Source organism: Vipera berus (genome assembly GCF_964194415.1).
Source record: "Vipera berus genome assembly, chromosome: 2".
In the NCBI taxonomy this organism is placed as follows: Eukaryota; Metazoa; Chordata; class Lepidosauria; order Squamata; family Viperidae; genus Vipera; species Vipera berus.
In genome coordinates this window covers 221742377-221769508 of record NC_138203.1, presented here as the reverse complement: position 1 = coordinate 221769508, position 27132 = coordinate 221742377, and the positions used below count along the sequence as shown (strand labels likewise).

Here is a 27132-nt window from a genome sequence, read left to right as displayed (position 1 = left end):
GCTGGTGGTCCATTAGGGAAGTTCACAGAAGAAAAATCTTCCCACTCCTAACTGTGACTCATTCATTTCTCTTTCAAGAAATCTGCTCTAAAGGGTATGGGGCTACTCCTGACTGTTAAGGTCCTATTTACACAAGGTTTGGTGCCACAACAGGTGCTTGGCAGTGAACCCTTAGTGTATTTGTGAAGCAGACAGATAACAATGGCAGTTCCTTCCCCCCTTGGTCTTTAGAGCAGTTGTTGTTTAGTGCATACACAATTTCATATGTACTCAGTTGCATCCAGTTCTTCTGTTTGGATAGTTGGTAGCAGCTCACATTACTGTGTAGCTTTTCTCACATCCCACACAAGCGTCACATATCACTGCCAAGGCTGCGCTCACTGCTCGACTGCTCACTGGTGTAAGCTGCATTCTTCATTGTGTGCTTCAGATTTCTGTGCAGATTTAATTGTGAGTGAATGGGGTGAACTCTACACCACCCCCTGCATACCTGTTTCTTCCACCTATGTGTTCAGAAAACAAGGATGGTGTCATGGAAATATAAGCCAAAACAATAGATGGGTTTTGTTCACTCATTATAGAATCTGGGTTGAAAAGGAATTTTAGTTCAAGAGATCAGTAATCAGGACTTCTGAACCAGAAATTGTGCAATGTAGCCGATGGTTTCAGCAAATGAAACCAGAATGAAAAGCCAATTCTTTGGAATTCCTGTCCAGACAAGGAGAAGACAAGGATCATCCACAAGTGCGCTAGACAGTTGCTCCTTGTGAGGGGACCACAAATCAGTTTAGAGATCTGGGAGATGAAAAAACACCCATTGTAGTCCAAACAGGTGCCTTTAAAAAGGGCTTGGTTCATGTATGTCTTTCTTAATCACTTTTAGAAATTGCTTGTAAAATGCATTTCAGATATTAGGAACTTTCATAATGCCATGTTGTATTATACCAGGTGAGTTTTATTCAATCTTTCATTCAAAAGAAGTTTTATGTAAATTTAAAGATTTTAAAAAATATGTTTGTTTGGAATAAATAGCAAATGGGTAATTAGAACATTGATTTTTGAAAATTACAAATGAACATAGGATTTAAATGGATTTCGAAAAGATTTTGAAACTAATTATAAGAATCCTCCCATGGGAAAATGCTGTTGTTCTGAATGGTGTATGACAAGATGGGATTTTGAAGGTTGGACACTAGAAGGAACTAAAGATGTGGCTTAAGGCACCACACCACTGCATAGTCAAATTCAAACCCACTACTTGAAATTGAACTCGCAGAGAACTTACTTTGTATTTTAGATGACTCAATACTTTAATACTGACATTGGTGCTGGAGAAGACTTCTGAGAATACTATGGGCAGCCAAGAAAACAAACAAATTGGATCATTGAATAAATCAGCTCAGAATTGTTCTAACTTGAGGCACAAATGACTAGGTTTTAGACTCATTATCAAATATTTATCTCTCTGCAGAAAGCTGGGAAAGGTAAAAAGAAAGAAAAAGAGGATGGCTAGTGGCAAGGTGGATGGACTCATTAACAATGGTGATGAGTGCACTGTTGGAAGACCTGAAAGACTAATTTAGGGACAGATCATCATGGAGAAAATCTATTTATGTGGTCACTAGGAATCAACAATGTTTTGATGGTCCATAATCAATCAATCAATGAAAATGTCTTTATGTTCAGCAGTTGCGGGAAGTGTTATCTAGAAGCATTATCAGAATGGTGTATAACTTAACTTCAGTTAAGTTTCCAAAGCTAAGAGATACAGATCTTACATTACATAACCCCATTTACAGGGTTTTACATGACTTCTACCCCCTCCAGTTTTACACGGCTTTCATACTTGCAGGTATATGACATCCAACAATTTACAAAAATAAAAGTTCACCCAACTTCCTTAATTTGATTATTAAGTGAATCCATTTTTGTACGTTTTCATTTTCATTATACATTATATACAATGGGTCACAGAATGTTCTAAGCTAGTAAAGGCTAATGTGGGTTAGTGCTGATCAAGCTTCATTTGCTGTGCTCTACTTTTTTAAGTGACTGGCTAACAATATTATGTGAACCCCAATATATTATACATGTTGTTGTTGTTGTTGTTAGCTTGGAAGTCGTGTCCGACCCATCTTGACCCCATGGACAACATTCCTCCAGGCCTTCCTGTCCTCTACCATCTTCTGGAGTCCATTTAGGCTCACGCCTACTGCTTCAGTGACTCCATCCAGCCACCTCATTCGCTGTCGTCCCCTTCTTCTCTTGCCCTCAATCTTTCCCAGCATTAGGCTCTTCTCCAGTGAGTCCTTCCTTTTCATTAGGTGGCCAAAGTATTTGAGTTTCAGCTTCAGGAATATTATACATAACAACTCCTAAAATAATTAAATATATCCTGCATATATAAAGTACCCCATTTTTTAAAAAAATATGGTTGATTCTTACATAAAAGCAGGGCTCTATACGTGATTTTACCAAAACATATCATGCGAGTAAGAATTCGATATAACTTACACAGGTTACTCAGATATAGTAATATAGGTACTGCAAATTAGAACACAACACTATACCTCTTTCAGAACATCTTAAAGCATAGCCCCACCTGGAGCAGGATAGAAGCAGACCTAAAGAAACCTCTTTTCTACTGTATTATAGTGGTAGCGCCCCTGAAGGCAGAAATGAATTTCTTCATGTAGTTATGGCTTGTTCTTAGGAGAATTTTAATGATCCTTAATAGAAAAATTGGATTGTATATTTATTTGAATGTGGAAGTTTGCAGTCCTTATAAATAAGGCATAGAATGCTAGAAAATCAACATCTTGTTTCAAGAACCTGGTCCTGTATACTTGGCATTGTCCATGGTACACAAAAAAGAAGAGTAGTGCCGTCTTTGTAATGCTTTTCATACACAAAAGAGAAGAGCTCCAGAGGGGTAATGCTGTCTTTCTATGCTGAGTACACTTACATCCAGTGGTGGGATTCAAAGATGTGAACAACCGGTTCTCTGTTTGAATGCTGCTTCCACAAGTCCATTCTGGGCTTGGGCAACAAAAAAATTAGCTACCAGTTCTACCGAACTGGTGTGAACTGGAAGAATCCCACCACTGCTTACATCTATATCAGCTGCATTAGCTCCTCTTCGCTACATCCATAGGTATAACAATGCATCCATTTCTTCTCAGAGAAACCAGCATACAACAGTCTCTTACCTCTTACTTTTTCATAGAGCTGAATGTTTTTACCTGCATGTTCCCTCTACCCCCCCACTGCAAAAAAGCATGCCTTTATGGCAACGGTGGGCAGTTTAAAAGATCTGTTGGCAGTCATCTGCTGGCAATAATACTGCTGCCAAACAAATAATTAACATGCATGTGTGAACCGATTGCTCTACTCGCCTTTCTTTCTGTGATGCCTACTAAAATAGATAGGCACGTTTAAACAGCAATTGCATTATGAGACAATGCTAAGCATCCAAGTTCCCTTCATTACTTCCCTTGCAAATTGTCAGTCCTTCGCTTGCATTTTGCTAGTCTGGTGCAAACAGCTGGCTATGTTACAGAACCTACTGCACTGACTGAACAGTTATACATTTAGGCATGCAAGGTCCTCTGTGACTGCCGCAGGGTCCGGTTATCAGAAGATATTGTAAGGTAACAAGGAAACTGTTGACATGTTATGGAAAAAAACAAAGAAACTGGGAAGTTTCTTAAAATAAGAGCAAGTAATTTGCTTAATTTCACTGCAGCAAAAAAAGGGGGGGGTAAGAGAGACACACTTTAAGACTTTGGGGAAATAACGCATTCATTTCTCTTATGACCAAAGCAATAAAGTGGAAGCCTTTTTGCATAGAGGTGATGGGCTCCCTTTCACTACATATTTTCAATCAGGAGCTGGGCAAAACTTTGGGGTCGTTTTAATTCTGATTCTTGCCTTGAATGGATGTGGTGGGTCTCAGTTACCTGACTCTGATTCTAGGAATCCTTCTTTCACGACTATTGTAATAAGTGACCTAAAGACTATAAAGGACTGCAGCTCAAGTGATATCAGCTGAGGGAGCCATATTCAAAGCCTAATGCCCAGATCAGGTAGTAAATGATGGAGGAGAGACCCTCGGGAGTTGCCGGCAGCTAGAGAGAAAAACAGCTTGATGTGCTGCACATACAAGGGGGCAAAGGTGGCATAACTGACAGCTTAATGATAGACAACACATGGATTTCCTTTTCAGGACCTATCTACTATAAATGTATTATATATTTTATCAACAATCCATCCTCTTCCTTACATTTCTTTCAGCCCTAACCAGCTTCTGCTAGATGACAGTATTTATTTTCAGGCACCTTTTGTCAGCCAGGGGAAGTAAAGAGTGATCGTATATCAGGAATGCTTACATGGCATCTCTAAAGCACTAGGTGGTCTCTGGTGGGTTCTTGCAATGCAACATCTCCCATTTCCATTTAGCACCACTTTTTTTCATTTTGCTTTTTATTAGGCACGAAAGCTTTTTCTTTTCAGTCCAGAGCTATTGTTTAATTTAAGGCGGGTGAGGGGGGGAAAGCACTCCTCAAATAGATCTCACAATGCAAACCTATATTTTAGTTTGCACTTGAGGATTGAGACAGGAATTCAGTGTACTGAATAAGGGGTTGTCACTGAAACAGTCCAGCAACAGTTCAGGGCATGGTTGTTAAAGATGAGTGGGTGATAAAAGCACCCTGCACTCTGCTTTGTCAGCCTCATGGGCTCCTAGTGTATTTCTCAGCCCTGTTAACCATTAGGGCTCTTTCTCACAGCTCAAGATTAGGGTTTACTTAGTGCATGCTTTTCAAGAGAAAGAGATTGTGCAGTAAGAGAAAGAGCCTATTCAGTGGTGGCCTCCAGCTGTAGAACAATCCACCCGGAGAAGCAGATCCATTTTGGTTCATTTCGCCACTAGACAAAAAAACTTTGGAAAGCCCTTATAATCCATGTTAATGTGGGAAGAATCCAGAGAAAGAAATATTTTGGGAAACTTTAAAAAGGCAGAATATATTTTTCCAAAGGAATAATGGAGAAGATCTTAGAAAAGCAAGACCAGTTTCTTAATAGCCCCAAGCAGAAAGTAGGCAGAGGCCAGCTTTTAGAAATGCAAATTTAATAATTCGTTCAGGAAGATTGGGGCCAGGAAGCTAGAAGCTGAGATTAGGAAGACAAAGACCTCTTAAAATCTACATACCCCACTCAAATTCTAAGACATGACCTTTGGGGACATAATAGGATTAACCCACCAATACCAAAAGGGCACACTGAGACTCAGGTCAAAGTACACGACACAGGAAATGCAAAGCCTCAAACAGGAACAGGAAACAAGAACCCCAGAAGGTAAAAAACCCACCACTCCCAGCAACATGTGGTCAGCTTTCCCAGAGCCATGCTTCTGGGGGAGGGGACCTTGTTTTCATGTCTTTCAGCCCTGCACAGATGACCCCCCCACAATCTTTAGAAGCAGAGCACACTGACCCAGACGCTGCCTCCATCCATTTGAGCAGAGAATGGGGTTTGAATCCAGCCATCCATCTGAAAGCTACATACAACCAGAGTGGAACAGATCTTCCCAAGTCCTACCATCCCCCCAGATGCCTGTGAAACCTACAGAGGAAGGAAGGAGTCCTGGAGCCATTGGCCCCCACATGAAGCCTCAGAAGACAACTAGGAAAGACTATGGGGGAAGAGCAGAAACTCATTGTAAGGTTTTCTTTCTTGCCCCATTTGTATTGTAATTAAGCAGTGGAATGGATTCATGAAGGGATGGCATTTGGGAACAGTTGGCACAGCGAGTACTGAACACCTTGAACTTCTGTCTGTTAGGAGGGAAAATTTGTCCAGGATGCTTGTATTGACTGTTTTGTATGAGTAGCTGCCTGCACACATGCACACACACACACACACCATTCAGAATCACACTGAGTCTATCCCTTTCACCTACCTTCAGGTAAAGCTCCTTAGGTTGGTTCTTGCTGTGTGGAACTAAAGCTTTGCGTGCACAACTTGCTGGAAATTCCAAGGGGGAGGGAACCAGCCTCCCTCAGGCAATTTGCAATTCATGCTCTCACTGAGGAGGTAGCAGGAAAGAGATCTCCAAACCCAAGCCCTGAATATGTTGCACTGGTGGACTCACTATGTACAATTTAAGAAAAAATAATAGATTGGCTTGCACACTGTCTAACCTCAATTGGACATCAAAAACCTGGATGCACTGAGCTAAGGCAGGAAATAAGCCTTGAAAATCGGCAGCCGATGGTTATGTACTAAGGCAAACATGGCTGTGAGTAGTTTTGAGGAATGTGCAAACCTGACTGGAAGCTCAGTGACATCCAACATCTGAAAAGAATTGGCACAGAATATTGGACACTATAAATTTCTTTTCTGCCTAACAGAATTTAGACTTTCATAGTTGAAAAGCTCCCCTTTTGGGAGCCACTGCAGGGATCTTTTTCTGCTGCCTCTATTAGTGTCTCCCCCCCCCCCTTTTTTGCATTAACAGTTTAAAAGCTTGTTTATCAAGTCTCCGTGACCAGATCAATTTTAATCTTGTGTCAGTAAAAGTGTGTCATTCACACTCTTATGGCACAAAGGGGGGAATGTGGGAAGAATCCAGAGAAAGAAATTTATTATTTATTTATTTTATTTTAATTCCATTTATATCCCACCCTTCTCCGAAGACTCAGGGCGGCTTACAAGCTTAGCAGTAGCCTTCATTCTATGTATATGCCTGCTTATTAGGGCTTTCACACACACCCCAAGCGGCATTATTACAAAGTCAGCTTAATTGCCCCCAACAATCTGGGTCCTCATTTTACCTACCTCGGAAGGATGGAAGAATATTTTGGGAAACATTAAAAAGGCAGAATATATTTATCCAAAGGAATAATGGAGAAGATCTTAAAATCAGAAAAGCAAGCCCAGTTTTCTTAATAGCTCCAAGCAGAAACTAGGCAGAGGCCAGCTTTTAGAAATGAAAATTTAATAATCCATTCAGGAAGGTTGGGGCCAGGAAGCTAGAAGCTGAGATTAGGAAGACAAAGACCTCTAAAATCTACACACCCCACCCAAACTCTAAAAGACATGACCCTTGGGGACATAATAGGATTAACCCATCAATACTAAAAGGGCACACTCAGACTTAGGTCAAGTCTATGACACAGAAAATTGAAAGCCTCAAACAGGAACAGGAAACAACTTCAAGAGCCCCAGAAAGTATAAAAACCCACCATTCCCAGCAACATGTGGTCAGCTTTCCCAGAGCCAGGCTTCTGTCTGGCTCTCCTCTTCAATAAACTCCAACCTTCTTTCTAAAGCAGTCTCCATTTTGTTTATTCTCAGCTTGGACTGGACCCTGATGATTTTTCTTCCTACACAAACATCAAAAATATCTCTGCAACTGTTCTAAACACTTCTTGTTTTTCTTATTGAATATATTTTTTAAAAAAAACATTCTTGGTGGAGCAGTGGGCTAATGCCTCCTTAAGTAACACCAGCTGCCTGCAATTAGTGCAGGTTCGCATCCCACCAGGCTCAAGGTTGACTCAGCCTTCCATCCTTCCGAGGTAGGTAAAATGAGGACCCAGGTTGTTGGGGGCAATTAAGCTGACTTTGTAATAATGCCGCTTGGGGGTGTGTGTGAAAGCCCTAATAAGCAGGCATATACATAGAATGAAGGCTACTGCTAAGCTTGTAAGCCGCCCTGAGTCTTTGGAGAAAGGCGGGATATAAATGGAATTAAAATAAAAAAAATAAAAAATTCTTCTGTTCAGCCAACATATAAATAACCAGAAGCATGGGAACGGCACAGTTTTTTTAAAAAGGCAACCTATAGCCTTCTTCTGAACTGCCAGGAACACAGTGTTCATAGGACCTGGTCTGTGCTAATGGTGCTGATACTTTCTCTGATATAAGACTGCAATGGCCCTGAGGGTGTAAGAACAGTTTTACCATCTTCATGAGTAGTCTTACGGCTCCTTGAAAGGTACATAGGACTTAATACAGCAGCCTCTCCCCAACTTAGTGCCTTCCCCACCCACCCACCCCGTTTTGGATTTAGTCACCATATTTACCCACAAATATGTCTAGGGCTTCATAAATCCAACCACACTGTGGAGGTGGGGGGAGTACTAGTTTAGCAATGTGGAGGAAATCAGGTCGAACTATGTACACAACCAAGAGATATATTGGCAGAGAATTCTTGATCTGGATGGTGGAAAAATGCATTAAATGCTAAAGACATCATAATAAATCCCAAAGTCACACATTTAAAGGATTCAGCCTATCTTGCTTTAGGATAAACTGACTCACTTTTCCTGCTGGTACAATTGCACGGTATGCACAAGTCACCACAAAAAACGCGGGTAAACCGCCCAGCGATTCTACACCAGGGAACTAACTAGCTTGAACTGCGACTCTCCCTCCAACTCTTATTGCCGAATACAAGCGTTCTGTTTTGATAAGACAGCAAGCAACCAAATCCATCTGGTTTCGTATAAAACAAATCGAGGGAAAACCAGCGAAAGTGGGAAGATCCAAGTATTGCACGCGCGAGGAGGACCAGCCTTCCGCGACCTCCTGCTCTGGCTGGCTGCAAAGCAGGCAAACGATGCCCGCTCGCTCACCAGTTTCCAGGAAAAGAATTCCAACTACAACAGAGGAAGGGCAATCTGCATTGCAAGCGGGGAGGGGGGAGAGAGAGAAGGGTGGGGGGGGGGGTTGGTTGGTTGTAATGTCTCTGTCCTTGGCAGATGGTCTTACCCAGTGTGCATTGTTCCTTTTAGTGTCTCCTTTATCCACTGTAATTGGATCCTGGAGGGAGCCAGCGAGCAAGGGAGGGACGGAGGGAGGCTGGGCGAGCTCGCTGGGGGCGGAGGAGAGGCAAAATAGTCCCGAGGCTTTGGCCTGCGCCTCCCTCGCCTGTCAAGCGCTTGATTTCATTGTTCCAGGCTGATGTCACTCCCAGTTGTTACAGACGCTTCTTCGGGTAACAATGTGGGACTAGGAGGCACAAAGGACCTTTCTGGAGACACCCCAAAGGTAAGAGGGAGAGAGAGAGAAGTAACTGCGTCGGAGTTGGGGATGCTAAAGGAGCCGGGCGTCTTGGGGAGCGACCTCGGAGCAGCATGCGCACCCCAGGCACCAAAAGCAACTTTAGCAGCTGCAGGAGTCGCTCCCTCCCTCCCTGCCCGCCGCATGCAAAGCGCGCGGCCCCTGGGAAAGCGTGCGGCTCGGCCGCCGGGAATTCTAGGGAAGGAGAGGGAAAAAAAAAAGTTTGGCTTCCCATCTGCCCGAACCGTGTGTTTCCGCGCCAGTTTTGGACAGAAGTTTTTCTTCAGGGAGCGGTCAGGACGGGCTACGGTGTTGCGGCACTGGGAGTGGGCGGCTAGTTGTTGATGCCCAGTTTCCTCCACGCGCGCACATGCCGCGACGCGCCATCCCACACCTCGCTCTTAGTTCTTCGGTCCTTGCGGTGTTCGGATCCAGCGCGTCTCAAAAGCCGATGCCCGGGAAGATCGCTTCTCCCCCGAGCCCCCTAATTAGTAAATCCAGCGGCCATAATCTGGTGCTGCGTCTTTGCCGAACTTGGGCAAGTTGGCCGGTCGCAGACTTCTCACGTCTTCAGAGGGAAGAAAAAGTATTGAGTTAACTGAGGCGATGGGAGAAAAGGCTAAAGATCGCTAGCCCAAATTCGGCAATCCTGCCTTGATCTTAATTCCCAGCTCTGGTCTTATGTACCAAAACCTCGCTACCGCTCGGGGATCTTTCAGCCTTCTTATGCCACTCTGTTCTCAGCTGACGGTCAGCACCTGCTCTTTTTTCATTTGGTTTCCTCCTGGATGGCCCCCTCAAACACAGGATTTTTTGGCTCAGAACTTTCAGCCCCCTCCCTGGGCACTTTTGATTTTATTAGCTTCCTGTCCTGCTTTATCTGCGGGATTCCTCCTTTCACTGGCCAACTTCTTAAATTGTCTCCTGGCACAGATGAGTTGTTAGCACCTTTCAACTAACTTCAGGGCTGTTCTCCATAGCCTACGGGTGTACCCATCCTCCCAATTCCTATATTTGTACCCTGTTCATCTTCTTTCCTGTCCTGAGCTTAGAACTGGCATGGCCTATTTCTGTGCTCAGATTGCTTTTGTGGTGAGGCCCTTGGGGACAGCTTGGGTGATGAATCTCTACCCAGCTCATTCCATTTGTCACACAGCCTCTGTTTCCAGCATATCTCCCCCCCCCCCCCCGCACTTTGGCAGCAGATTGCATTTGTTCTGTGCACATCCTTTTGTTCCCCTCCACTACAGAATGCCAGCCCTCCCAGTCATTTTTCATCCTCTTTATTAAAGGGTGGGGGCACCAATTATGATAACCAAAAAGAAGGGCGAAGATGGTACTGGTTTGGTCAAGTGAGGGGAACTTTGTTTCAGCCAGCCTTGTGTTAAAATGATGCCAAGAAGGGTACACAGTACTTTATTTTTTGCCTATAAACTCTTTTTTACTAGCAGGTGACATTCTTTGCACCTGGTGTGCCCCTGATATATTAAGAATGTAACTCCCACAATTATCAGCCATGCTGGAGAGGGCCGCCAATGACCCATCATCATGCAAAATGGCCCACTGTATCACATGACCACTCTAGGACATTTGTCTCCTCTCCAAAGCTGTCTGACCATTATTGTGGGGGAAGGTTCTGACATGAAGTCCTAAATAGACTTACTTAAAAATAAATTCCTGATAGTCTTAATTCCAAACAGATATGTTTAAAATCAGAGACATCAATTCTGCCCAAGGTGGTACCTCCCAATTTGTTAGAACTACCAACAGCCTGAATGTCTAGCCAGAGCAACAGAACCGGAGAGCGCAAATTTAGGAAAGGCTGGAGAAGCCAATTTGTTAAAAGAAATTCAGTGAAAGAGAACTTTGGCTTATTGAAATGTCATTTTCTCCTAAAAGGCAGAAGTGTGTGTGTGTGTAAGTTTTACATGTTTTCATGTTGGAAAAGTGAAAGCATATGAAGAACAAAGCTCCAAAAACAAAGGTTGGATCTTAGTCCCATCCAGAATTTTTCTCCCAAGTTAGGGATCTGTAGCTTGAAGGGTCGCATCAGGCTTTTATCCAGCAGGTCAAGAGCCACACTCCAAAAAAGACTGGGACGGAGCCCATTTTGAGTGCAGGACCAAGAGTTTAAACACATGAAATGGATTCCTGGAATATCCACAAAGCATAAGACACCCCTTAACTCTTGCCCTTGTCCCAAAAAAGGGTTACAGATCTTTGGCCCCATCTGCTCAGCAAAAAATGGTGGAGGATTACATGCAACTCTGGACTGTACCTTTTGCAGATTTTTTTCTAACTGATTTTGTCTTTTTAAAAAAACAGGTCTTGACCTCATTAAATAAGTGAATAAGAACTTTGTCTCCTAAGGGTGCCTCTTTCTCTTTCTCCTTCCACCCTTCTGATAATAATCTATTTCATGTGACCAGCTAACTCATCCATAAGGCCTTCTGTTCCAGATTTCTGCAGGGCATCATCCTCTACAGTAAAAGCCCTGTTCTAGTGGATTTTTCATCCTCCTCTGGTGCTTTTACAGCCTTGATTACATTATCCCAATTCCCCCTTTCTCCTCAAACATTTGCCTCTTTGTCTTGTTAGGATCCACACATCCTCCACCCTTCCCTGTCCATGCAGTTTGGGAACTGCACATCAATATTCAAAGCAGCAATGAGGTCATTTTTCCAAGGGCTTCTCCTCTCCTCCTCTTCACTATTCAGGAAACACACCAGGAATTGTTCTTGTGCTCCAGTAAGAGATCCCTCTCATGTGAAAGCTGGGGGTGAGTGGGGGAAGATTAATGAGAAAACTGCCCACATAAGCAAGCTTCCATTGGCAGCTTATTAAAACTATGTTATTCTTTGTGCTCTCCAGCTGCATTGGTAGGAAATGGAAAAAGAGTTCTTATTTAGAGTGGCTTTGTAAAAAGCCAGGATATAATCAGTGATTTTTGTGCATTTCAAGAAATTATCAGTGTTTAGCCATTATTAGGAAGATAAAGTAAAATCACTAAATGATGATTTATGATTATCATTTTTAATTGCTTTAGGGTGTGATTAGAATCAAGCCCAAAGATCCTGTCTCACCTCTGCAGCATGTCCCTCCATTGTCATCAGTGATAAAAATAAGTTCTGCTAATACCAATTTCAAACTGGTGAGGTACTGTTTTTAAAGAGTCCTCTTCTGAATATTTCCCAGTGGACGCATTCATATTTGATTCTTTCTACTGGGTAGAAAGAATTAAAGGCACTCATTCTTTTAAAAAAAACTAGTTGGGAATGATTGGATGTGAGAAATTGTTAGTTGAGCTTTATCATAACAAAATCTACATTAACTTTTAGCAAAGTTAATGTTGGTTTTTATTATGATGAAGCTAGACCGACTATTACACCTCTGTGTTGCATTTCTATGCCTTCCAAAGAAGGTTCTTACAGTTAATATATTAAAGGTAAAGGTAAAGGTTCCCCCGCACATGCGTGCTAGTCATTTCCGACTCTTGGGGCCGGTGCTCATCTCCGTTTCAAAGCCGAAGAGCCAGCGCTTGTCTGAGGACATCTCCATGGTCATGTGGCCGGCATGACTAGACGCCAAAGGCACACAGAACGCTGTTACCTTCCCACCGTAGTGGTCCCTATTTTTCTACTTGCATTTTTACGTGCTTTCGAACTGCTAGGTTGGCAGAAGCTGGGACGAGTAACAGGCGCTCACTCTGTTACACGGCACTCGGGATTCGACCCACCAAACTGCCGACCATCTGATCGACAAGTTCAGCGTCCTAACCCACTGAGCCACCACGTCCCATAGTTAATATATTAAGGATACTCTAAAGAAGTAGCAGGATGAGCTAAAGAAGGACAGCACTGATGATGTCATGCAACAGGGAGGAATTGAGTTTTCTCAGGGGAACAGAATGAGACAATAAATCAAATTGCAGATAATCAAGGTCAGGAATGAGAAATGATGCAGAGCCTTCTTTACCACAATGCAAAGTGAAACCCATGTCTCAGATATCAGCTTGTTAAGGAAGCATCTTTTTTCCCCCAGCATCTGTTCCCATATATTGGGGAACTCCAAAGACTCTAGGCATTGTTTCGATTGGTACTTTTAGCTTTAATAATGTCTAAAGCAAACATTCATAATTTGTCAATACATACTTTCAGAGAGAGTTTTTTTTAAAAAAAATAATTTTATTTGAAAGCTTTTCTTAGGAGAATGTTTATGGGTAATGTTAGATTTGCCTACAGTATTTCAGACCAGACTGGGATAGGCCTTTGGAATACTGCCTGTGGTTTTACTAGGCCCGGGCCCAAGCTTCTTCTGAATCTACTTTGTGGAGCCTGAATGTCCACTAGTGCCAGCGTTAAGGTTATACATTCATTGTTAGTGATTTTTTTTTAAAAAAAAGAAGGGAAATTTCCAAGCATGGTAGAACTTTTTGCTCACACCTTCCTTCCTTCCTTCCTTCTTCCTTCCTTCCTTCCTTCCTTCCTTCCTTCCTTCCTTCCTTCCTTCCTTCCTTCCTTCCTTCCTTCCTTCCTTCCTTTCTCTGGAAGAGATGATGCCTGAGGTCTAATTTATTTTTAGAACAAAAGGTGGCAGATCTATTCACCCTGAAATTCTGTATGTGCAAATTATACACTCAGCACAAAAAACTATAAACTAATCTCATCAGTCTTGGAAAAGGATGGGAATAGTGCCAAATGCTATGAAACCTTGTATGAAATTAGAAATGGCCTGGGAATCCTATGGGAATGTAAAGATGAAGTAATATTTATTGAATGCACATATATTGGGATGTGAATAATGTGATATACATAATAATAAGGAGCATTTGTGTATGATATTTAATGTGTACTGAGTACTACAAGTACAGTAATGTGTCTTGGCAATATTATTACTGCCATACACAATTGCTGCATATGGTCCAGTGCACAGGCCGGTAATAACTGAGTCAGGTATAATGATGTCTGCTAGAAAGGTTTGATATCAGACTTCATGTGATGCCATTCAGAATAGAATCTGTGAGGAGAACTGCAAGGTGCCATTCAGTCAAAGGGTCCCCTAATATCACAGTGTTAGCTTATCCCAATTTTAGATAGATAGATGATAGATAGATAGATGGATGATAGATAGATAGACAGACAGACAGACAGACAGATAGATGATAGATAGATAGATAGATAGATAGATAGATAGATAGATAGATAGATAGATAGATAGATAGATAAATATTGTTATCTAAAGCCCAATGCCAAAATTACCATTGTCTCAAAGTACACCCTGCATTAGCCTGGAAGACTTCTTGGATTGACAAAGTATGTTACAAGCCAGTTGCTAGAAAATGGGCTAAGCTATTGAGCTTTTTCTTTGTAAAGTCATAAACTTGTAAGCTTAAGTTAAAACTATGTAAGTCACAGTTCTGTGGCTTAAGGAGAAGAGACTAGTGTAAGATTCATTGAATCCTTGATCCTTTTTTTTTAAGGGAAACAATTTGACATTGGACTTTTTCTCCTATCTGCCAAAGATTGGCTTTTTCTAAGATTAGGCCACAAAAGAGAACACAAGGGGACAGATAGGCTAAGGAAAAGCTAAATCTAAAGTTTTGCTGTCACCTCATTACAAAGATCCCCCCTAATAAAAAGAAGTTTAGTGTTTAACAAAAAGAACAGCTCTATAACGTGGAGCAGTGAATTCTTACTTCCATCTTGTTGATTTTCAGTGTGAATGTCCCAGATATGGTAAGAAGATTTATTTGCCCACATGTGAAATATTTTCATTAAATAATGTTTTATTATTTAAGAACCACATATAATGAAAAAAGTGTATTCACAAATTAGATTGTAGCTAGAGAAATATTGTAATCCTAGCTAATAGGAAAAAACTTGTTTTTAACAAGAAAAGGAGGTACAAAAGCTGTCCTATTTGTACAATAAATAAATAAATGCAAGAGAATGAAATTAATTAAGACGACTTTCTAACTTTCATTTTTCCAGGCCTCTTGCATTCATTCATTAGGATATCCAAAAACATGGTTTCCATGATTTTTGTACATGGGTGTGGATTCTAACTAACACCTGGACTAAGGTTACAGTTTTATTTAGGGTAAGTAATGTAATAATAAGATATGTGGCTTGGATTATGAGGAAGATAAAATCCCAAATGACTCTCCCCATAAATTAATTCACCCAAGCAACCCAAAGAATCAAATGTACAAATTAAAAACAAATCTCTTTATCAAGTTATTATTGTGATTTGCTTTTTTAGGAACCGAACTCCTGTTTTCATATTTTTCAGTGATCCATATTTATATTCATTAATAATTAATGAGCCTGTGCCAATACTGAGTTTTCAGTAAACCTCCACGATATATTCTGACCATTGGATAATGTTTGATCTTGGCTCTTTGTGTGGGTTGCTCTAGTGTTTTGTTTTGTTTCTTGTTGTGTTGAATTTACATAACTTCATGTTGCTAATCTCAACAGATATCTAGGATACATTAGAAGAATAGCGATTGAACCCTTGCATTTGTAGAAAGCCTAACATAAACATATTAATCTGATGTGACAGGCAAGGCCTATCTCGAAAAAATTAATATCACATCTCTGACTTTGTCCAGTGATAGCCCCTGGCTAATCTTGTCTATGCTGAAAAGCTAGGAAGGATTTGGTGTGATTAGTACTTGGTTGAGAGGCCCCCAGAGAAATCCAGAGTCCTGGGAAAATTGAAAAAAATCACCCTGAAAGAATGCAATCCATCCATCCACTTCTTGATTACTGCCAAGAGAACTATGTGGATATGTCCATGAAGTCACCGGGAGTTGAGCTGAACTTGAAGGAACTTTAAGCTTACCTATGATTAAATGTTTGTTTCTTATGTCTCATATTAATGTGCTTTTTACGTAGGTCACTAATGCACTGGTACCTACCTTGCAAATCAAGGAGAATTACTTGATTTCTCCTAGAGAAACAAGAAAAGTTCATCTTTTGAGACTTCTGGCTTAATAATTAGCAGGTTCTGTAGCACTTTGTCAGCCCATCGCCTGAACTGTTTGTGGCTGCAGCTGGATAAAATTCAGTTTTCTCCTCATGCTTCCTTATCCTCTGAGGGTAATCTGAGGGATTTGAGAGCTGGGCTGAGACCTGGGAGCCAAAGTGCTGTCAATGGATCAGGCACTAATAAGATGCGAGGGCTGATGATCCTTTCCATTGGCAAATATTGCCATTCTTACCATCTGCTGTCTTTTCAAGCTGCTGGTTGCTTATACTGTCTGTGGCATCTTTGTTTTCCCTGTCATCTGTGAAATCAACAATAGCCACAGCAGGAGATTTCCTCTCAGACAAGCTTACTTTGCCTCAGTTTCTAGAGGTGGGGGGTTGGCATTTCTTCCTATCGCCAGATCCATCCAAAGTATGACAGTATGAAAATGTGCATTAAGATTGATCATGTTTGATGCAGTCTAAGTATGTATATTCAAAAACAAGCTCCATTGACTTAATGCCAAGTCAGTAAGAACTATATATTTGGGACTAAAACCTTAAGAACACTGTAGTTCTTTGACAGAGTGATGAGATCATGGGTAAATTCAATTCAACATTTAATATTTCTGATAATCCTCTGGTTCCAAGTTGTTATGTGTCCCTGTTTCTTTCTTGTTTTTAAGATGTTTGCTTGTTCATTATTATTCCACATAACTGAGTAGCTGATTACTTTTCACTTGTCCCTTTGTTTTTGAAATTTTGTTCAGCTGGCAACAGAGCTAAAGCTGCATTTTGTAGTTTTCTACTTTCTGTGAGCAAGTCACATATTTGCTCCTCTGAATTTCATTTCTGTAACTTTATGCCAGAAATGTAACAGTGACAGTAAAATGCCTATGTAATCCACTGAGCGGTCTTTGTTTTTTTTAATCACAAGATCCATTGTCATGGTAAAAATAACTACTTGGATTGTGCAAACAAACGTCTAGGATCTAAATTGACCCTTATAGCATTGACGTTACTGCTGAAACTTCTGAACTAAGCCAGTCTCCATGGTCACCAAAGAATCAGGATATAAATGAGATTAAATGCTTAATGAGGTTGTGTTTCAATCACATGTATGGAGTTATATTGATTACTTGCTCAGGAAAAGTATTTTGCTATGTTGAACCATGCAAATGGCATGTCAGTGTGTGTGATCAGCCAATCTAGATGTAGTACCCCATGGATAAGAAATATGAAGCGGCTTGAAATGTAACATTATACTTTAGTAACATATGATAGTACATTTATATACAAAAGCTCAACATTCTTTAGTCAAAATAAACTGCTTACAAAGTTACGCCGCCTCTATTTTTTCTACTCTTATTTTCTTGTCAATGTATTTGTTCCCTAATGTATAAATCTCTAGCTGCACATTAATAATAGTAAATGCTTGGTATGGGTCAAGAGCCGAAATCCATCTGCAGAGATAATGTTAAGTATTATCTTGGCAAGAGTTACATTTTTTATTGCGTGACTTTGGAAAAGTACATGCCCTCTGCCAATTGGCTTGTGAGTAAATAAAATATAGAAAGCAAGTCCTTTTACAATGAATATGTACTAAGCACAGAAATATACAAGAACATCCTTAATGGAAAATGAAGTATTATGGAGCCTACAGAATAAGGGGAATTACATGGATAAGTAATAGTGATATAATTTTGTTTCAACTGATTTCATTGAATTGTCTTATACAGCATCTTTTTAACTTAGAGAATAAATAATACATTTATCTATATTAAAGTTTAATTCTCAACTTAGATTCTCATCTAAAGTTTATAATAGCATTTTAGATGGTTCCCAAGGTAAGGGAATGAATGCATCTCATTTTTAGTTATATGCTTCAATGAAGTCAGTTCCCTGGATTGTTTCGGTCCTATTGAGAACTGATCTTGAATCAGTGCTACTCTGGTATTACTTTGCTACGCAGTAGGCCAAGAAAGGCTCAATACAATAAATCCCCTTAAAATTACATTCCAGATGTCCCCAAACTTTTGGAGTTGGTGGGTATATTTGGAATTTTGAGAACATTTCATAGTGACTAGGCAGCTTTCTTACTCACCAAATGGCTGCCAGAGAAGAATCCAATCATTTACAAAGTACTGATTTACAAGAATACTGCCTGAAGCTAGTCCCCCCTCCCCACATGCATGATGCTCTCTACGAGCCCCCTGCTTATCTTTGTCTTTTTTCTAGGCAGCTGTTCCCACTTCTAAGCAAAGTACTGTACTTCAGCCACTGATCATGCTTATGGTGAGGCTCAGAAGCATCTTGAAAATAAAGGTGATGTTAGATGTGTATTGGGGGGGAGTACTTTGCAGCAAGATGGTATTCTGTCTTACATTAAAAAATGGGTGGGATAGGAAGACTGATGGGTGGAAAGAAAAGTGTCTATTACAATGTTGGTACTTCTAGATGTGACCCTGGGGTCCTCTGTTTTGTCCTATGCAGTTTGAAGTTTTGTCAGTCTTACCACTCTATAGCCACATGAATTTTATGCCATGTTAAAAATCCACTCTACTTTTTTCATAGCATATCAGACTAGGTTTTGTGGAATTAACACGAATCTTTGTCTGTCTGTCTATGTCTGTCTATCTATCTATTATTTTGGATAGATTAAATTATTGAGATTATGAAGTCACGGTAGAGTATTTGAATTAAAAAAAAATCTGTTTGAAACACTCCCAGTTCTGCTGCCTTCTATTTAGTTTTGTTTATGGTAAGGATATAGAAAAAAAGCATAATGGAGGTAAAGCATACAAATATAAAACATGTTGATATTGTATTTATCGGTTAAACCATTTAACTCATTTAATTAAAAATTCAAATAGCATTCAGTAGGTAAAATTTGAATTAGTCTTTGGCTGTTTACAGTATCATTCCTCTATGACATTCAGAAATTAATATCTACAATCCCCAAACCATTTTTAAAATTATGTTAAATTTTTGGAACAAGTACAAACAATATTTATCTCCAGATCTTTCTCTTTTTCCTCCATCCCAAACCATCCTTATTTTAAGCATGAGGATAAATTTGTTCTATTCAAGGAATAGCATAGAAGATTTTATAGAATTAACTATTAAATTATTGATAGAAGCTCTGGTAGTGATGAATATATTCTGCAAGAGATTTGTCACAAGTTCTAGTAAGTCAAGTTCAATCCTTTTCTCATGAATTATTTATGTTTCATCAGCTCAGACTGTTATCAGCAGTTGAAGGATGGTATACATCTACTTCATTGAAAAGCAAGAGTTTCTTTCCAATCTTATATTAATCATACCTCTTATATTAATCATGAGTCTTTAAGAACTTTAGGAAGGCAATCTAGAATCACTACATGAGGAATCTGATTAGAACTTTCAGCAGAGAATTTAATACAAATTATCAAGCACTGAGCATGAAAGTGATCTATAGGTGGCATTCCAGTCAGTTAAATTTACAGTTATGTAAGCTTTTTAATTTTGTTGGTAAGGTTTCTATCTTTGTGATTAGGGATAATTGCTTGAAATGAATGTTGCTAATGAACTATTGTTGAAATCAGATGATCGTTCAACTGACTTTCACAGTCAATACTGTCGTTCGTTTATTGTACGTTTTTTCCTAATACATAAGAATTCATGCAGCCTAAGAAATTGATTCATTTCCCATTGCCAATACAGGACTTCTTAGCCGATATCACTAGAAAACTGCAATACATCTGATCAGTCACATTTAAAAGTGTTAGTTATTGCTTTGGCTAAAAAAAGATAAACACTTCAGTAACCAGTTATTAATTATATTGGCAATAGTTATTCTAGGGAGGCCACTAGGAAACTTCAGGGTTATAGGAAACAAAAACAATGCAGCATTCTTTGTATTGCTGCAAAGAATATACACCAAAGAGTATGAATGTGTCCATATTATCACTAGAAGATCAGCATCTCTCATCCTTCCAAGTGATAAAGTCATCTTCCAAGGCAAGTTTGACTCATGGTGATTTCACAGACACACCTTTGTAGCTTTATTGTACTATAAAGTGGTTTTCTTTCAACTTCACGGTCTAGAGTAGACTGTAGCCCTAGGATTTCTTGGCATCTTTCATCCACAGCTATTGTCTTTGGCCCTGCTTAATTTTTAAATGTTCATTGACTAGATATGGTCTCTTTGCTGGGCAGTAGCATAATCTTCACTTGATTGTTTTTACTATTTTTTGCAAAACAAGAGGCTTGATTTGGTAAGCAAGCATCCTTCTCTTTGACCCAGTCCAGGCAAGTTTTATCACAAAAGCTGCAATCCCCATATTAAGCAGCCTGCCTCACTCGAATCAGTGTAAAATGTTTTTGAATAAAATTGCGTAGTAGTGGAGTGTAAGAAGAAATAACAACCTAAGATATGCAGATGATACCACTCTAATGGCAGAAAGTGAAGAAGAACTAAAGAGCCTCTTGTTGCGGGTGAAGAAGGAGAGTGCAAAACATGGGTTGAAACTTAACATTAAGAAAACCAAGATCATGGCATCCGGCCCTCTCAATTCCTGGCAAATAGATGGGGAAGAAATGGAGGTAGTGACAGATTTTATTTTCCTGGGCTCCAAGATCACTGCAGATGGGGACTGTAGCCAAGGAATTAAAAGATGCTTGCTCCTTGGGAGGAAAGCCATGGCAAATCTAGACAGCACACTAAAAAGCAGAGATATCACCCTGACAACAAAAGTGCATATAGTTAATGGTATGGTCTTCCCAGTTGCAATGTATGGCAGTGAAAGCTGGACCATAAAAAAGGCTGAGCACCAAAGAATTGAGGCCTTTGAACTGTGGTGCTGGAGAAGACTCCTGCGAGTACCTTGGACTGCAAGGCGATCAAACCGGTCAGTCCTAGAGGAGGACTGACTGCTCTTTAGAAGGGCAGATCCTGAAGCTAAAACTCAAATACTTTGGCCACCTAATGAGAAGAAAGGACTCACTGGAGAAGAGCCTAATGCAGGGAAAGATTGAGGGCAAGAGAAGAAGGGGACGACAGAGAATGAGGTGGCTGGATGGAGTCACAGAAGCAGTAGGCATGAGCTTAAATGGACTCCAGAAAATGGTAGAGGACAGGAAGGCCTGGAGGAACGTTGTCCATAGGGTCGCGATGGGTCGGACACGACTTCGCAGCTAACAACAACAAGGAGTGTAATCAAATTTAATCATGACTTATATCATTACCAACAACATTAGAAATCCAGATATCTGAAAATAAGAAAGGAACCATATATGCAAATTTACATAGTAACACAGTAACAACACATGTAAAAAATTGCATAGCATTTTGATTATGATATGTGAAATAATTGTTCAAGGTAGTTTGGTTTGGCTCAAAACATCATCTGAAATAGAGGTTTTCTCATCCTGTGTTAAAAAAAATTAAATCTTATAGGTTTTTCTTTGAAATAAAGTATTAATATTATAATCATGAAATTTAACGAAGCTTTGATTTCTCCTGGGAAACAGAAACTAGCGAAAGGGATTATTCGTAACAGTCAGTTATGTAGAAAAAAACTTATAAATACAGGCTAGTTTTCAGTAATTCCTCTGACTGAGAGCATAACTTTTAGCTATATAACATTTAAAGAAAAGTGATTCTGTGATTGATCAAAAGGCTTATTAGTAGGAACGTATCGAATAGAATAGAATAGAATAGAATAGAATAGAATAGAATAGAATAGAATAGAATAGAATAGAATAGAATAGAATAGAATAGCAGAGTAGTAAGGGACCTTGTAGATCATCTAGTCCAACCCCCTGCCCAAGTAGAAGACCCTACACCATTTCTGACAAATGGCAGTCCAGTCTCTTCTTGAAAGCTTCCAGTGATAAAACTCCCACAAGATCTGAAGGGGCAAACTGTTCCATTGGTTGATTGTTCTCACTGTCAGAAAATTTCTCCTTATTTCTAGCTTGATCAGTTTCCATCCGTTATTCCTTGTCTGGCCTTCAGATGGCTTTGAAAAATAGGTTGACAGCCCCATAAATATTGGAACACCACTGTCATGTCTCCCCTGGTCCTTCATTAGACTAGCCAAGCCCAGTTCCGGTAACCGTTCTTCATATGTTTTAGCCTTCAGTCCCCTAATCATCTTTGTTGCTCTTCTCTGCACTTTTTCTAGAGTCTCAACATCTTTTGTATAGCGTAGAGACCAAAGCTGATTGCAGTATTCTAGGTGTGGTCTTACTAAGGCTTTATAGAGTGGTATTAGTACCTCACGTGATCTTGATTGAATCCCTCTGTTAATGCAATTTAGGATTGCATTGGCTTTTTTGGCTGCCGACGCACACTGTTGGCTCATATTTAATTGATTGTCCATTAAGACTCCAAGATCCCTCTCACAGTTATTGCTATTAAGCCTGATTTCACCCAATCTATATGTGTACTTTTGGTTTTTCCTGCCTAAGTGTAAGACTTTACTTTTCTCTACATTGAAATTCATTTTGTTAGATTGTGCTTATTTTCAGAAAATTCTGCAAATGTTTACTGAGATTAAGGTGACAACTTACATGTTGCCAAGTACAGTAAATTAGAATTGGTCATAGGCATTTACTACAAAGTGCAATGCCAAAAAAGGACGAGACCTATATTGCGACATCACAGCATAGATATGACAATCCTGACATTTCACTCTTGCATTCCAGGGGTGATAACACAAAGCATTCTCACCCCTTGCCCCCTTTTCCCTACTGAATTTGTGGGAAATTGTACTGTAATGATTTTTTGCTATAGCATGAGAAATAGTTTGCACTGACTTTAATAAAAATAACAACTGTTTTGTTTTGTAATGTTCCCCTGAGTGACACTGGAGGTTCAAAATAGTTTAGAATCCTTTTTGAAGTATTCAGTTGTCCCATTTGGGATTGTTATTTCTAAAATTTAAAAAAAACAAATTTAAAATAGCATATATACATTTAATTAATTAATAATTAAAATGCCAAAGCAAACCAAACAAAAATAACCTCCAAAGAAAGAGTTATTCCCAAGAATTAACTTGCTGAAATTATATGTACATTTATTTATTTATTTATTTATTTATTTTATTACATTTATATACTGCCCTTTCCCAGAGGACTCAGGGCGGTTTACAGGGAATTAAAAACCAAAAATACAAAAGTTAAAAACCAAGTTTAAAAAAGATTAAATTTATCCCTGTACAAATAAAACCCCAATTAAAATAAATTAATCCTCAGCCTTTAGTCCACCCCTTTCCAGTAGCGGGAAAGGGTCAGGCTGAAAGACAGAACTGAAGTACTGATCACATCGGGAAGGAGTAGGAGAAGCTTGAAGAAGGAACTAGACAAGATGTGGAGCATAAAGGCTGAAGTGATTCCAGTGGTGGTAGGAGCACTCAGGGCTGTGATTCCTAAACCTGGAGAGTGGCTCCAACAGATCCCAGGAACAACATCAGAGCTCTCTGTCCAGAAGAGAGCAGTGCCAGGAATAGCAAGATCCCGTGCAGAACCCTCAAACCCTCAGCCCCCTGGTAGAGGATACGAGATTGTGGAATACAGAATATATAAGCAAAGGTAGGGAAACAATCATCTTTTTGTTTTTTGATTAGTAGGCTACAAATGGGGTCCTTCTCCCCCTCCATTGGGGGACGGGGGGGCAGTGGTGGGATTCAGCCGGTTCGCACCACTTCGGCAGAACAGGTAGCTATTTATTTTTTTTGCCCAGGCCCAGAATGGACTTCAGGAAGCGGCATCCACACAGAGAACCGGTTGTTCACATATTTGAATCCCACCCCTGAGGGGAGGGGGGGGGGTCTTCCTGTCTGTGTCTGCTGAAGAAGAAGCAAAGTAAGACTTGTGCTTCCGAGACCAAACTTGTATCTGGAAGCAGTGGTACCTCTGTCTTTCTCTTCATGGCTCTGTGCCCCACTCCATGACTTCACTTTTCTAATCCTTTTTCTAAAGTCTTACCGCATAGGAGCGGCATGCAGGGCTCCTTTCTCTAGAAGGTAGAGGAAGTCTGATGGCTTGACTATAGTTGTCCAGCCTGCCATAACTTGTCCTCCCAAACAAAGCCCCAGGTTTTTCTGACACTCAATCTGCCAGGCAAGAATAAAGGCGGTGGAGTCTAAGTAAGCCCCTTAAAACTCTTTGATAAGACAGTTGCCGCTTGGGACAGCTGAGAGATCAGAAGGGAGGTGGTGACCATGGCTGCATTTACACAGCTGTTGCCTTCTCGCCTCATCCCAGGGTTAACTAGCATTTTCATCCTGCTTTACTTTCGGATTTTCAGGGGGGATTTAATATCATTTATCTTAGGTAATCAAAGAGAAAATCATCATAATCACCAACCCAAAGCTCTTTGGAATCCCGAGTTCCCCAGAAAAACCATACCCTATGAAGGTGGGAAGTACATTGTCCGGCACTGATGTGCCAGAGGAAAGAGATACAAAATGTGAGGAGTAAGATTAAGATTGAGACAGCATGGCAAAGGTTACATAGAGGGGAGTACTGGTTTAAACATGGATTAGCGGGTAGACATGCATTGAGCATGGACGTTTTGGAATGGGAAAGGTTTTCCACAGAGGATAGAAGGAGGGCGCTGAGACTGAGGAATGGGTTCATTTCATGCGAAATGAATAAAAAGCAGCAACAAAAGACAAAATAGTCATGGTGAAGCCTTATCACAGATTGATTTGGAAATTACCGGTATTTGGCATCCATGTGTGCTAATTTCTTTAGAGAAAAGGATAGGCTAGAGCAGGGGTATGCAACCTTGGCTCTTTTATGACTCGTGGACTTCAACTCCCAGAATTCCTGAGCCAGCTGGCTCAGGTATTCTGGGAGTTGAAGTCCACAAGTCATAAAAGAGCCAAGGTTGCATACCCCTGGGCTAGAGTTTCACCTGCCAGTTTATGCAGGGATGAGAGCTCCCACCTCTGAAGATACTAGGCAGACCCAACAGTTGGGCACACCCAAGTCCATCAATTGCTAAAGTACTTTTCTTTCACCTGGCAAAGCACCTGTATCATCTATTAATGATAGGGCCAACCTGAAATGGAAAGGAAATAGAGGCATAAAGAAAATGTATGCAGACTAATGTTTGATGCTCTTCGTATATACCTTGCAAATGGTACATTTACAAAAGGAAAACAATGGCAAAAATGGAAAAATATATTTCACAAATTACAAGTTACTTTATCACAGAATATTTCCAATGGGAGCAGTCACATCCACAGTCTACATTATACACTGTATTGAAGTTGGCTATAAAAATGGCAGTTAAGGGGGGCATGAAGTGCTAATGAAACCAAATATATATTTATTGCATTTCTTAGTTATCGTTTGGTGTAATTCTAAAATGGTATCTCTATGCATTTGTGTTTGGGATTGAACTCTATGGAAGTTCCCTAGAGTAGCCTCACAGGAACAAATTATTTATTAACAAATAAATAAATACATAAATAAATAAAAATGCATAACATTGTGTTAAACAGCAATGTATATAAACATCAATTTTTAAAAACTAAAACTTCTAGGTTGCCTTTCCTTCATTTATCTTACCCCTGCTTCCTCCCTGATAGAGTGGCAAAGCTTTTATTTCTGCATAGAAATTAGCAAAGTCATATTTTCAATTAAAAAGAGTAAGTGTTACATTAGTGCAATTTTAATATAAACAGTTTGAAGCAATGGAATGTAATAGGGCTGTGTGTGTGGTGGGACTTTGGTTTGCAACTTCTGAAGTCTCATTTTCTACAAATACGTGACCGTGGCTTTTGACTCTTGCTTTGTTTCTGTAAAAAATACATAAGACACATGGGAATCTGATAAATTAGAGGGCACAGTTAGGGTTAGAAGCTGCTATAAAGAAAAAAATGCAACCTTACCAGCACTCATAGTAATCGTAAAACATTTGTTTAGGAGGTAGGGAACGAACAGCCACAACATTTTCTTACATCCGAAGCTTATTCCAAATGCCTCCCTTTGTTTCTTTTCTTCCAGTGATTTCTCTACAGTATTCACTAACCCCCCCCCCCCAATAACTCATCAAGTAATTTCCTATTACTTACAGGCTCCTACTTTAAACCTTGATCAAGAATTTGGAGATAATGGGGACAATTAGAGGAAAGGGATGGAAAAATCATCACCAGTCCTACATCTGGTCTAGCCATCAGATGACTTTCTACTTTCTTGGCTGAGCAACAATCTTTTTCTTTTGTGGTTTTGTGGAGGATGGGGGCATATATATATTTTTTCTTTCTGGCTCCAACAAGTGAGCAGGAAATTAAGACAAACATTTGCAACAACAGGATGAAGCACAGCTTGGAAAGAGGGAAGCTCCTCTGTTCAGGGCTAGAAAATTTAAACCAACTTCTTGTGCATGTTAAAATCAATCTTAGTGTTAATGTTTATTAATATTTTTAAATGTTTTATTTTGTTGTTTTTAACGGATTGTAAACCACCTAAAGTTGCTTCCATAATAAACAAATAATGACTATATCCTGAAAAACACATACGTTAGGTATCTATTTACCATGGTGACTTTTATGGCTTGGCCCTAAACAGCTTCCAAAGTCAAACAATAGAATAACTTGCAAAATACTAATAACCTTGGTTACAAATCCATTCCACCAAGCACAGCACCGCTTCTGACCTGAGACGACATAATGTATTCGATGTCATCTTCAGTCCCCAAGGCTTTTCAAACTTGCCAGGTCTAAGCAAGTTTGCAAACAGTGGTGGGGAAAGGGCTGCTTCAGGATCAAGCTGATTCCCAGGAGGATGGCCTGCAGGAGGGAGTACTCACATCAGAGCCCCCTCCTGCCAACTTTCTTGATAGATGGGGATTTTCAGAAAGCATTCTCTGCAAAAAAATAAAAATAAAAATGATGAGATGATTGCTCTTGTTTCCTGAGGACTTTTTGAAACTATTTATAACACCTGAAAAAGAGAAGTAAAGAAAAAAAGCAGATATCTTCATCTGCCTGTTCTTGAGTAGAATTGCATTATTAGACTATTTCATTTCATTTTTGACCATCCTTAGTATGACACCATTCATGCAAAACTACATGGTCTACAATGTATAAAACGA

At 40.0% G+C, this 27132-nt stretch overlaps 1 protein-coding gene across 2 annotated transcripts in view; it reads left to right on the top strand.

The window, feature by feature from the left end:
• Positions 1 to 8887: 8887 nt before the first annotated feature.
• PCBP4 (poly(rC) binding protein 4) overlaps positions 8888 to 27132 on the top strand; it is a 48255-nt gene continuing 30010 nt past the window's right edge. For both annotated transcript variants that reach the window (XM_081318168.1, XM_081318169.1), the window contains exon 1: positions 8888 to 9057. The gene's annotated coding sequence lies outside the window, so the exon portion shown is untranslated. The remainder of the gene's footprint in view (positions 9058 to 27132) is intronic.